Source organism: Belonocnema kinseyi, chromosome 2 (genome assembly GCF_010883055.1).
Source record: "Belonocnema kinseyi isolate 2016_QV_RU_SX_M_011 chromosome 2, B_treatae_v1, whole genome shotgun sequence".
NCBI classification, from domain to species: Eukaryota; Metazoa; Arthropoda; class Insecta; order Hymenoptera; family Cynipidae; genus Belonocnema; species Belonocnema kinseyi.
Window position 1 is genome coordinate 50638606 of NC_046658.1, and position 9976 is coordinate 50648581.

Consider the following 9976-nt stretch of genomic DNA (forward strand, 5'->3'; position numbering starts at 1 on the left):
GGCCTACGCTGCCTCCAATAGGTAGGCTTAGAATCGCTGTATAAATTGAATTACAGCAAGTGATAAACCACGACAGTATCTAGCATTATTAGGAGTACACGCATTTTCCTTGAGGTTTTGGCCAGGAGAGAGGAAAACCGCGGAAAGCACCTTTCGAACACATTCGGTTTTTTGACAGTCGAGTGTAAAGGCAGAGTTTCGACTGTACCCGCCAACTGGACACAATCGAACTTAGAGTTCTATTTCCTTTAGTTAAAACGCAGTAAATGCCCAACATAGTTAAATCTCGTAGACGTAGATGGTCATCCATTTGTATCCTATCGCGCAGCTATATGACGGTCCGTGTCTAGACGTGAAGAACTGTAGGTGAAACATGCAATGTTTACTCCAAAGTCTCCAAAAAAATGGCCCAAAGACGAATACTATTTTGGTATGGCAGAATTTGTACATTGAGAAAAAAAATTTATTATTCGCAACAAAACTATTTTGTTGAGCAGTTTATGTTGTCAGAGAAAAATTTTGGTCGTTAAGACAAAATTATTTTGTTGGACAAAAAAAATATTTCGTTCTTAACACAAAATTATTTTCTTAAGCCTTATTTTGTTGTCCCGAACAAATGTTTGTTGAGCAAACAAAACTATTTAATTAGGCCAACGAAAGATGCAACTACGCAAGCACACTCGTTCAGTGGGACCACGTGCACAATTGTGCAAGTTAATTTCCATGATGGCGGATAATACCGGCCTCCACCGTCTCATCGACACCTTCAAAAGTAAGCATTCAAATCATAATCTAAAATGATAATGTAAACGCACGTTTTAAAACTTTGATACTTGATATTATGATACTTTGATACTTGATACCTCGTAAATAAAATAGTTTGATTGTCCATTTATCGTAGAGTGTAGACAATTTTATCTTTCCTTTCGTAGAGAATGGCATTAATAAAGATTCGTTTGAGGCTCTCATGCCTGAGAGTACTTTCGTTGAAAAACTCTTGGAAAACGAAGTGCTTGGAATACAAATAAAAAATATTTGGAAAGGCCGACAAAACTATTTTGTGTATACAGCAAAACTTTATTTGAGACAAATAATTGGGTTGACCTTACAAAAGTATTTTGTTAGGTTAACAAATAAATTTTGTTAAACTGACAAAATATTGTATTGGGGTGATAAAAGAATTTTGTTGCCTCAACAAAAAATTTGGTTATACTAACAAAACAATTTTGTTTGGCCAACAAAAGGTCTCAACAAAAAATTTTTGTTGGCCCACAAAATAGTTTTGTTGCGCGAAGAGCAACAAAATTATTTTGTTGAGCTAACAAAATTTTTTTTGCTTCAGCTAAACAGTTTTCTCAGTGGCAAAAACCTCATTCGAATTGAATAATATCACATTAAGCTTCTACTAGTGTAAACGGCCTGGAAACATACACGAACAATTAGTTGGACGCTGGAGGGGATCCTACCTATTATGTACTCAGTGGGCACAAAATTTGGCGACGTATTAACGACATCGTTACGACATCTTTACGACAACTTTACGACATCCAATATCCATGTCGTTTTATTGTCTTTACGATATCATAAAGACATCCTCAGATCATGTGACTTATTTATGATACCGTAAAGGCACCTTAACGACATGGACATAGGATGTTGTAAAGTTATTGTAAAGATGTCGTGACGATGTCGTAAAGACGCCGCTAAACTTTGTGCCCACTGGGTATTTTCATTTGAACCAGCAGCTAACTTCACTTTGTTGAATGTTGAGGGGAAAACGATATACCCAATGCATGGGAAGAAACTTTATTTTTGTTATATCTTCCTAATAAATATTAATAACTATGATTTCGATATGTCATTAAATAGTTCTTGAAAAATAAAAACTATTTTTTAAATACACTTATACAGAGAAAATTAGTTTTTACGAAGATATTAGCATGATAGGGTAAAAATGGACCGAATCTCATACATTCAGTCCATTGTTTTCCCCTTAGAATTTAACTAAGTGAAGTGAGCTGATGATTAAAGTGAAAATACCCAAAAGCGCGAGTTAACAGGTTATTTTTATGAAGCGAAGATTAGTAATCCCTAGAACTATTCGCTCACGCAGGTTCTTAGCTGACGGGGTGAGAGGCGATTGCGATTCTCGCTTCGGAAGGGCCGTTACACCCTAGCATACATATGTGGAAATGCCAGTCTTAATGGGGCTATGTTGCATACGACTTTTTTGAGGAAATCGTCTAAACGTACAGATAAATTATAAAGATCTGCACAATAATATTTCTTTTTTTTATTGGTCAGGCCCATGGTGAGAGTTGACAAGTTTATGTAAGGACAGGTAGAATGATTCACATAAGTGGTACTTCACATAAGTGTCCGTTTATTGTATTTAAAAAATTCTTCCTATTGTTACATTATAAAAATGCCCAAATTTGTTTTAAGCCTTTTGAGTAAGATACTTTAAGTGAGAGAACAGTTTGCACAAAAATTAGTATTTGCGACAACAGTAATCTAGTTCGAGCAGCTTTTCCACGGCTTTTCCCTGGTACATAGTTCTATGAAAACTAATACCAATTTTAACATAGCTTAGAACTTCAATTAGCTTGCTTTGGAAAACCAAACTTGAAATCTATTTGAAAAATACTAATAAGCCTGTTTGTTCATTTTTGTCTGTCAAAGAATAATCTGAAAAGGAATTCGATTTTAGATAATAAATTTTTGAGACAGCATTACATAAACCATCTCCTTCATTGTTTCCAAATTCACACTTTACCACATAGATGTAAATTTTTTCCATTGCGCAATTTTTTGACTTAATTTTAATAAAATGTAGACAGCTTGTGACTTATCGCGAAGATAATATTCTGAAAATCTGACGGATTGAGATATAAGGTGAATTCTTGGTGATTCTGTATTTCCATTATAGTTGGAAGATGAAACGGAATATGGGACCCATCTTGACATTGAATGGACGAAGAGAAAGCCAGGTTTAACTTTTCAGTACACCATTGTCCTCACAACACATAGTGCAATATTTTCCGAGTAAGCCGACCCTCAGCGATAATACGAGGCATCTTTCACTAAAAGCGGAACTTGCAGGACCGTTGCGTCGCACGCGCCACTCTCGGGACAAATATGTCTGGAGATTCGGGCGGTGTTCCAATTTGCAGAGAAGCTTTTGCTATTTATACTTTGAGGATTGCAATCGTCCTTCTGCAGATATCCACCTCTGGTTTGTTCTTCAGCCACGGGAAACTGAATTTCCCAATGCTGTGGAATCGAATGAGAAATAAGTGTAATAAGAATATCTGAAAATCTTACATATAATAGTGATATCCTATCCAGAAACAGGAAGACTATAAAGACATTATTTTCTCGCAACCTATGACAAGTTGATCATTTTTGTAAAAACGTGTTGCCATTTTCGACATATTGATGTTCTTATCACTTGTCTTAAAAGTAAGCAATGTATCATGAATTTATTATGTCTGCTGGTTGAATTACTCAAACGCTTATTTTGCAATCTCATTGGGAAAAAACGGTTTGCAAAATAATGTTACGCTTTTCAATATATCGGGTTAACAATGTGCAAAGTGTAATTAATTCAAATTAGACACGATGGAGTTGTTCCTACTCTCGTCGTGAGGGTAAGAGATTATACTGAACTAACGAAGCAAACCTCACAATGTGTCGGCATCTGCTAGCTTGTAAATTAAGTTGATTGCAAATGTAGAATAGTTATACGAAAGTATTAAGCAAGTCATACAAGAACCAACGTTTAAATGGAAAATTCAATTTTACTAACAACTTCCACCGAGATTGGAATTTTTTTAATGAAACTACACTTCAATCAATTATGAAATTATGACCGTGAGGTAGATAATTACAGGTTGCAAAGAACTCGAACCTGTAATCCGATGAAAGCCTGGTAGCACACTCAATACACGAAGCGACCCAAGAACGGCCACATTTTGCATTTTCCTCAAAAGTGACCACCTTAAAAGAATATTCCACCTATATCCATCGCAACAACCTTATAAGTTAACAATACCCCTCCTGCTTTTCATTCGTATTAGCGATGATTTTCTTGTCGGATGCTGCCTTAAGTTCCACTTCTTATATTCTAAAATTGACTGTATTCCCCTATTAATGTTTGGCGATCAGTTGAAATTGTATGAAAGTTTATATTTCAAGCATATATTTCAATTGGATAATTAGGCAATAAAAATAAAAAAACATGTAATAAGCGCAAGTGGCGTACTTTTTTCTGGTTATATATCATTTGAAAGAAATTAAAATCTAGTTACTGCTTACAGGAAAATCGAAAGGTTAGAGTTACATATTACTTACTGTACGTATTTTATGAAAAAATTTATTTCAGTCGTGAATATCTCAGTAACTTCGGTAACTGTAAAAGACAGTGCCCGACAAATTTCATTACTTGGATTAGAAGAATATAAATCTAAAATACACACACACACACACACACACACATATATATATATATATATATATATATATATGTATGTATGTATGTATATTTAAAAATATATTTTTTTTTATTTAAAAAATATTGTCTATACTAGAGTATTGGATAGTTTGAAACTGTATAATATTGACTTTCTCGTTCATCAGGAATTAACTATTGTTACCAGGACTTTACCATTTGACAACATTACCCAAGATTAGCTTCGAACACGATGGGTCTCTTGAGAGCTATAAACTGCGTAATGCCAGGACTTACCTCACATAAGCCTGATCACCTTCAACTTGTTAAAAGTAAAACCTCAGCAAAATCTATTCTTAGGCTCAGATTATTCAAAAAACTTCTTTTAACTGTTAAATTTCATTATTAACTATGATGATGTAATTTTTTATTGAAATCTGATAATAATAACATAGATAAAATAGAGCGGATAACAAAAGAAAATTCATTTTTAGGGACTTCGCGCAGAATTCTAACGCATTAAATTTAAAAAAATATAAGTTAGGACATTAGAAATTCGAAGCTAGCTTTGAAGCATGAAGATTTTTGGTTTGATCATAAACTTACCATTTTGAAACTAACATAAGCTCAAAGGTATTTCGGCTTCTTCAATGGTGTCCAATGAGTAAAAAAGTCTTTTTGTGGAAGCAAAAGAAAATTTGGTTTAATAATATAAATTTTACTTGATTGAACAGCGCATTTAAAGCAATTTTTGAATGAATCTATCAAATATTCAATTCCCCAAAAGATTTGGCTAAAGCAGCAACTAAATTTGCTTGACAAATCCATGTATTTTTTGTCCATATTCTTCTATGACCTAGATTATTGTAACGATGAACCAACTAAAATTTTGTTGACTCAACTAAATTATTTCCTGAGTGTGGGAACGCTGTCTAGTATATTCTTTAAGATTTGGGTAATATTTGTGTTTTAAATTATTAAATTTTATAGAAAAAATTTGTTATTTAAATTTTTAAAAATATCAACCAAAAAATTAATCAAAATATTATAAAAGAAACTCATTCATTACCGTGAAAGACCATACATGTTTATGGAAATATGAGGTTATTCAAAGTAATTGGTCAAAAGATTGTATTGCTAACTGTACACTCTTTAAGTTTAAGTTCCAAGTTGGGTGTATCAGTTGAGTTTTAGTAGTACAAAAAATCTAATAAAAGTTTTGTTCCTTTATCGTTCAAGTTTCCTTCACACTCCCAGAACTTAAACAAAAAGGTAAAAGAGGAATTTGGGATAAGAAGAAATAGCTAGTCCCTCTCCGTGACGAGGCACGAAACCTACCGCGCTGATTACCGCCTGGTACCTTAATTGAGTTTTTCTTAAACTAATTGTAGGTACAACCGAGGACCTTTGGCCGTTCCGCGGGCGTTCTTGAAAGTTCTGAGCCGCTCTCTTCTTGCGCAATAAATTTTTTTTTCGCTTATTTCATTTTCATTTGATTGAAAATTATATTTTTGCAATCTGACTATGTTGATGAATCGTTAGAAACCTTAATGCTTATTTGCTTAATCAACTTTCGTTTAAATGCACCTTTCCCAATACCAGACTAATACATATAAATTTCTCTCGTAGTTATAAATTAATGTAATTGCGTTCCGAGTATCAAAGAGAATCTCGACGATTTCGTTCAAAGAAAACAGCAAGTTAAAAGTACAGTATAAAGACAATTTGTTGTGTACAGTAGCATTAAGACCAATTAAATGTTTAAGGTTTTTGTAACAGGCTAGTTTTTTATTTTAAAATTTGATTTTCGAACAAAAATAATGTTATATTTTAATCATTGGATTTAAGTAATTAAAAACTCAATCAGGTTTCATTTCGTGTACTTTTGATTAAATAAATTGATATTGAAGCATAATATAAAACAAAGTGTCTAGGCGAACCGAAAATATTGGTTCTATACTCACTGTATTTTAATTAACCTAAGCACGGACAATATAATATTGACACAATTTAAATTCAATCGCATAAAGTTGATTATTCAAAATTAGCTAATTAGTCATTAAAAACTTCTTTGTTGTCGTTAAGGCTTAATTTGATGTTTAAAAGTTTATAATGTGCTACCTCAAAATTTATTTTGTAAAAAAATTTAATATTTTGAAATTGAACAGGATATGCTGATCTCATATAGAACAAATTCTACTACTAAAGTTAAATGTTAAACGATCTGTCTCTAGAGATAAGTTTTACCTTCTGATAGTTACAAATAAGAAAAAAGGTCATCTTACTTTTATTGGAAAGAGTGGAAATTATAATTGCTACATATGCCTAAATTGAAATGTCAAATTCGAAACTTAAATATATTTTAAGGTGATTTGATTTTTATGGTTAAAGCCTGTTAAAACTATAAAAATTTAATGTTTTAATTGCTTATTTCTGTAAACGTACTGTCTATGGTTACTGAATTTCGCGTAACTTTAATCGCTTTTCCAGCTCGGTCAGGGTTAACGTTAAGGAATTTTATGTATTTTTAACTTCTCTTCAAGCTTGTTCAGGGCAAACATTACGGAAAGTTCCGTGATCATAGACAGTGCATTCTCTAAACAATAAAAATGTATAAAAAAGCTTAAATTTTACATACATCTTTTGCTTAATGCAAATTTTTTCTACCAAAATAATTATTTTTCGAGAAAGGAAAGAAAATATCGGTAAAAACTGTAAAATGCCTTTAAATAGGATAACATACTTGCATGCAAAAACTAAAATTCCTAATTGAAAATCTTTTGAGTTTTAGATTATATGAAAATTTTTATTTCCACAATTTCTTTGTGATATTTCTAATAATAATTGTTTTAAAGTCTGCACTTAAGGAGCAATGGAAGTCGTGTTTCATAATCCACGGACCGACTTGTTTCCATTGTATGTACCGATTAATGAGACAACCATTTCGGAGTGACTAATCTGTTTATATTTTTCAATTCAAACTAACTTATGAAATCAACATACTTATCAGCATGATTTAATAAAATAAAATTAAACTTGCGTTCATTACTTATGAAACATTGATTTTAGATAACGAATTAGATAATTGTCATATTAATTATCAGGAAGACTGGAACATTCCACTGGAACGTTCAAAGAATTCCAAAAAATCTTTCAGGAAGATTTCAGGAAGTAGGAATATGTCCGCGTATCCAGGACGACACCCCAAAATGTTTGAGGAATAGTCTTAAAAAATTTCGCTTTATATTAAGTTAATAAATTTCATTAATTAAATTTCTGAAAAACATTCCCTTAACCTTCCTAGATACGGGGATATTTCACTTCATTCGGGTACCTTTCTGGAACAGTTGTCAGGATTCTCGAATGCTTTAATTAAAATGTTCCAGTAATGTCCAGGGAAACTTTTCCGCTGTCTCGGATAATATCATAACAATTATATAAATATACTGTTTAAAATTTCTGTTGGAAACTTCCACTATATGTATTGGAAGTTTATTTCCGAAACTCAAGGTAACGCTACAATACATATTGTTGTAGCTTTCAAATACTGGCATTAGTATAGTACGTCACATGTATTAGAATTTTACAATACACGTCCAGTAGCCAGTAACTCGACACCTGTAGAAGTAAAAAATGAAAAAAAAATGTAATCACTTCTCAGAAGACTTATTCCTGGTGAAAAGTATAAAATAATTTTCTCGCGGAGCCAAAACTTTTGGTAATGTATTTATAAATGAAATAGGCAGAATCTAATGAATTTGACATCTTCTAGACTAACGGAATTAATAACTCCGTTAGTCTGGAAGATGTCGAATTTGTTAAGTTCTGCCTATTTTATTTCTAAATTAAAATTTTCCCAGGCGTAAAAAAAGACAACATTTTTGCTTCTTAAAAATGGTTAATATATTTAATATAACGCCCTTATTTATATAATTCAAAGAATTCATGGAGTTTGAGAAATTCGTGAAATTCAAAGAATTTACGGAATTCTCAGAATTCAAATAAAGCCCAGTCGACCAGAATTCACGTGTTTCATGGAATTTACGGAATTCATGCAATTCGCAGAATGTATGCAATTCACGGAATTCATGCAATTCGCAGAATGTATGCAATTCACGGAATTCATGCAATTTACGGAATTTAACTAATTCTCGAAATTCAAAAAGATCATGGAATTCATGGAATACACGAAATCCAAGAAATTGGTTACATGCAATCAATTAGTGAAATTTACAATTACAATTTTTAAAAAAGCGAGCCCCCCCCCCCCCCCCCCCCCCCCCCCCCCCCCCCCGCCCCCGGTTCAAAATCTCGGCGTTATTTTTAGTTTGTAGGTTAAACTTGCCTTTGTTTTCTTTCTTTTATCGTGAAATTATAATGAATTGCTATGAATTACTTATCTTTAAGTACGTTTCCGAATTTCCCAGTAAAAGTGTATTTATACCAAATTGAAAATATTCTATTTTGCTTTTTCTCCAACCGAGTATATAAGAGACCGCTCTCTTTCAAATTTTCTACGGAACTGTTAAATAAAAGACAAGATAATGTAGGGGTCGACTTACGACTGCGTCGTATCCGAAAGTCGTTAAAAATCGTCCTGTTTAAGATTCTTAGAAAACCCATAAATACACACACACATATATATATATTGAAAGTCAAGAAAATTTCAATTCCAAATGTGCAGAATTGGAGAAATATAAAATGTAGATCCAGAAAAAGAATAAAAAAAGACCAAAAAGACTCATTTTCAAGAAATATTCATATCCGAATCAAGCCAAAAACAGGTATTTTCGATAACACAGTTGAATTTTCAACAATATAGATAGACTTTCACTTGAGAACAAAATGTCAAGCAACTAAAACAGATCAGTTTCCAATCATACATTTGTACCCCCAATTAAAAAAAAAATTGAATTTTCCACCGAATAAAAAGAATTTTTAAACGAGAAGGATGAATGTTGACAGAATTGTCGAATTTTGAAGGAAATGATTCAGTTTTGAGCCAGGTAGTATAATTTTTGACAAAAAAAGAACCATTAACAACAAACTTCATTGTAGGCGTCGCGACTAGAAAGAATAAGTATGCACACATATTCATACACACACAGAAAAATACACGTGCATATACACACATACACACATAAATACATACATACATATATATATATATATATATATATACATATATATCCATATATATACATACACATGTACATCCCCTCTTGTGTGTTTATTTTAGGCCTATATCTTTGAATTTACAATAAAAAGCGATCACAATATATACAGGTAGCTAAGCGAGTGTAAGAGTGAATGGGAAACTGAGTGACTGTTTCGATATTATTCAAGGAGTTAGACAAGGACGCGTTATGTCTTCATGGTTATTTATATTATTTATGGACAAGTTTTTAAGAATGGCTCTCTTCAACGAAGAGGGTGTGGATCTCGAAACAGTAAGGATACGAGGGTTAGCGTTCGCAGATGATAAGGTTGTTATGGCAGAGTCTATCGAAGACCTACAAAGAATGT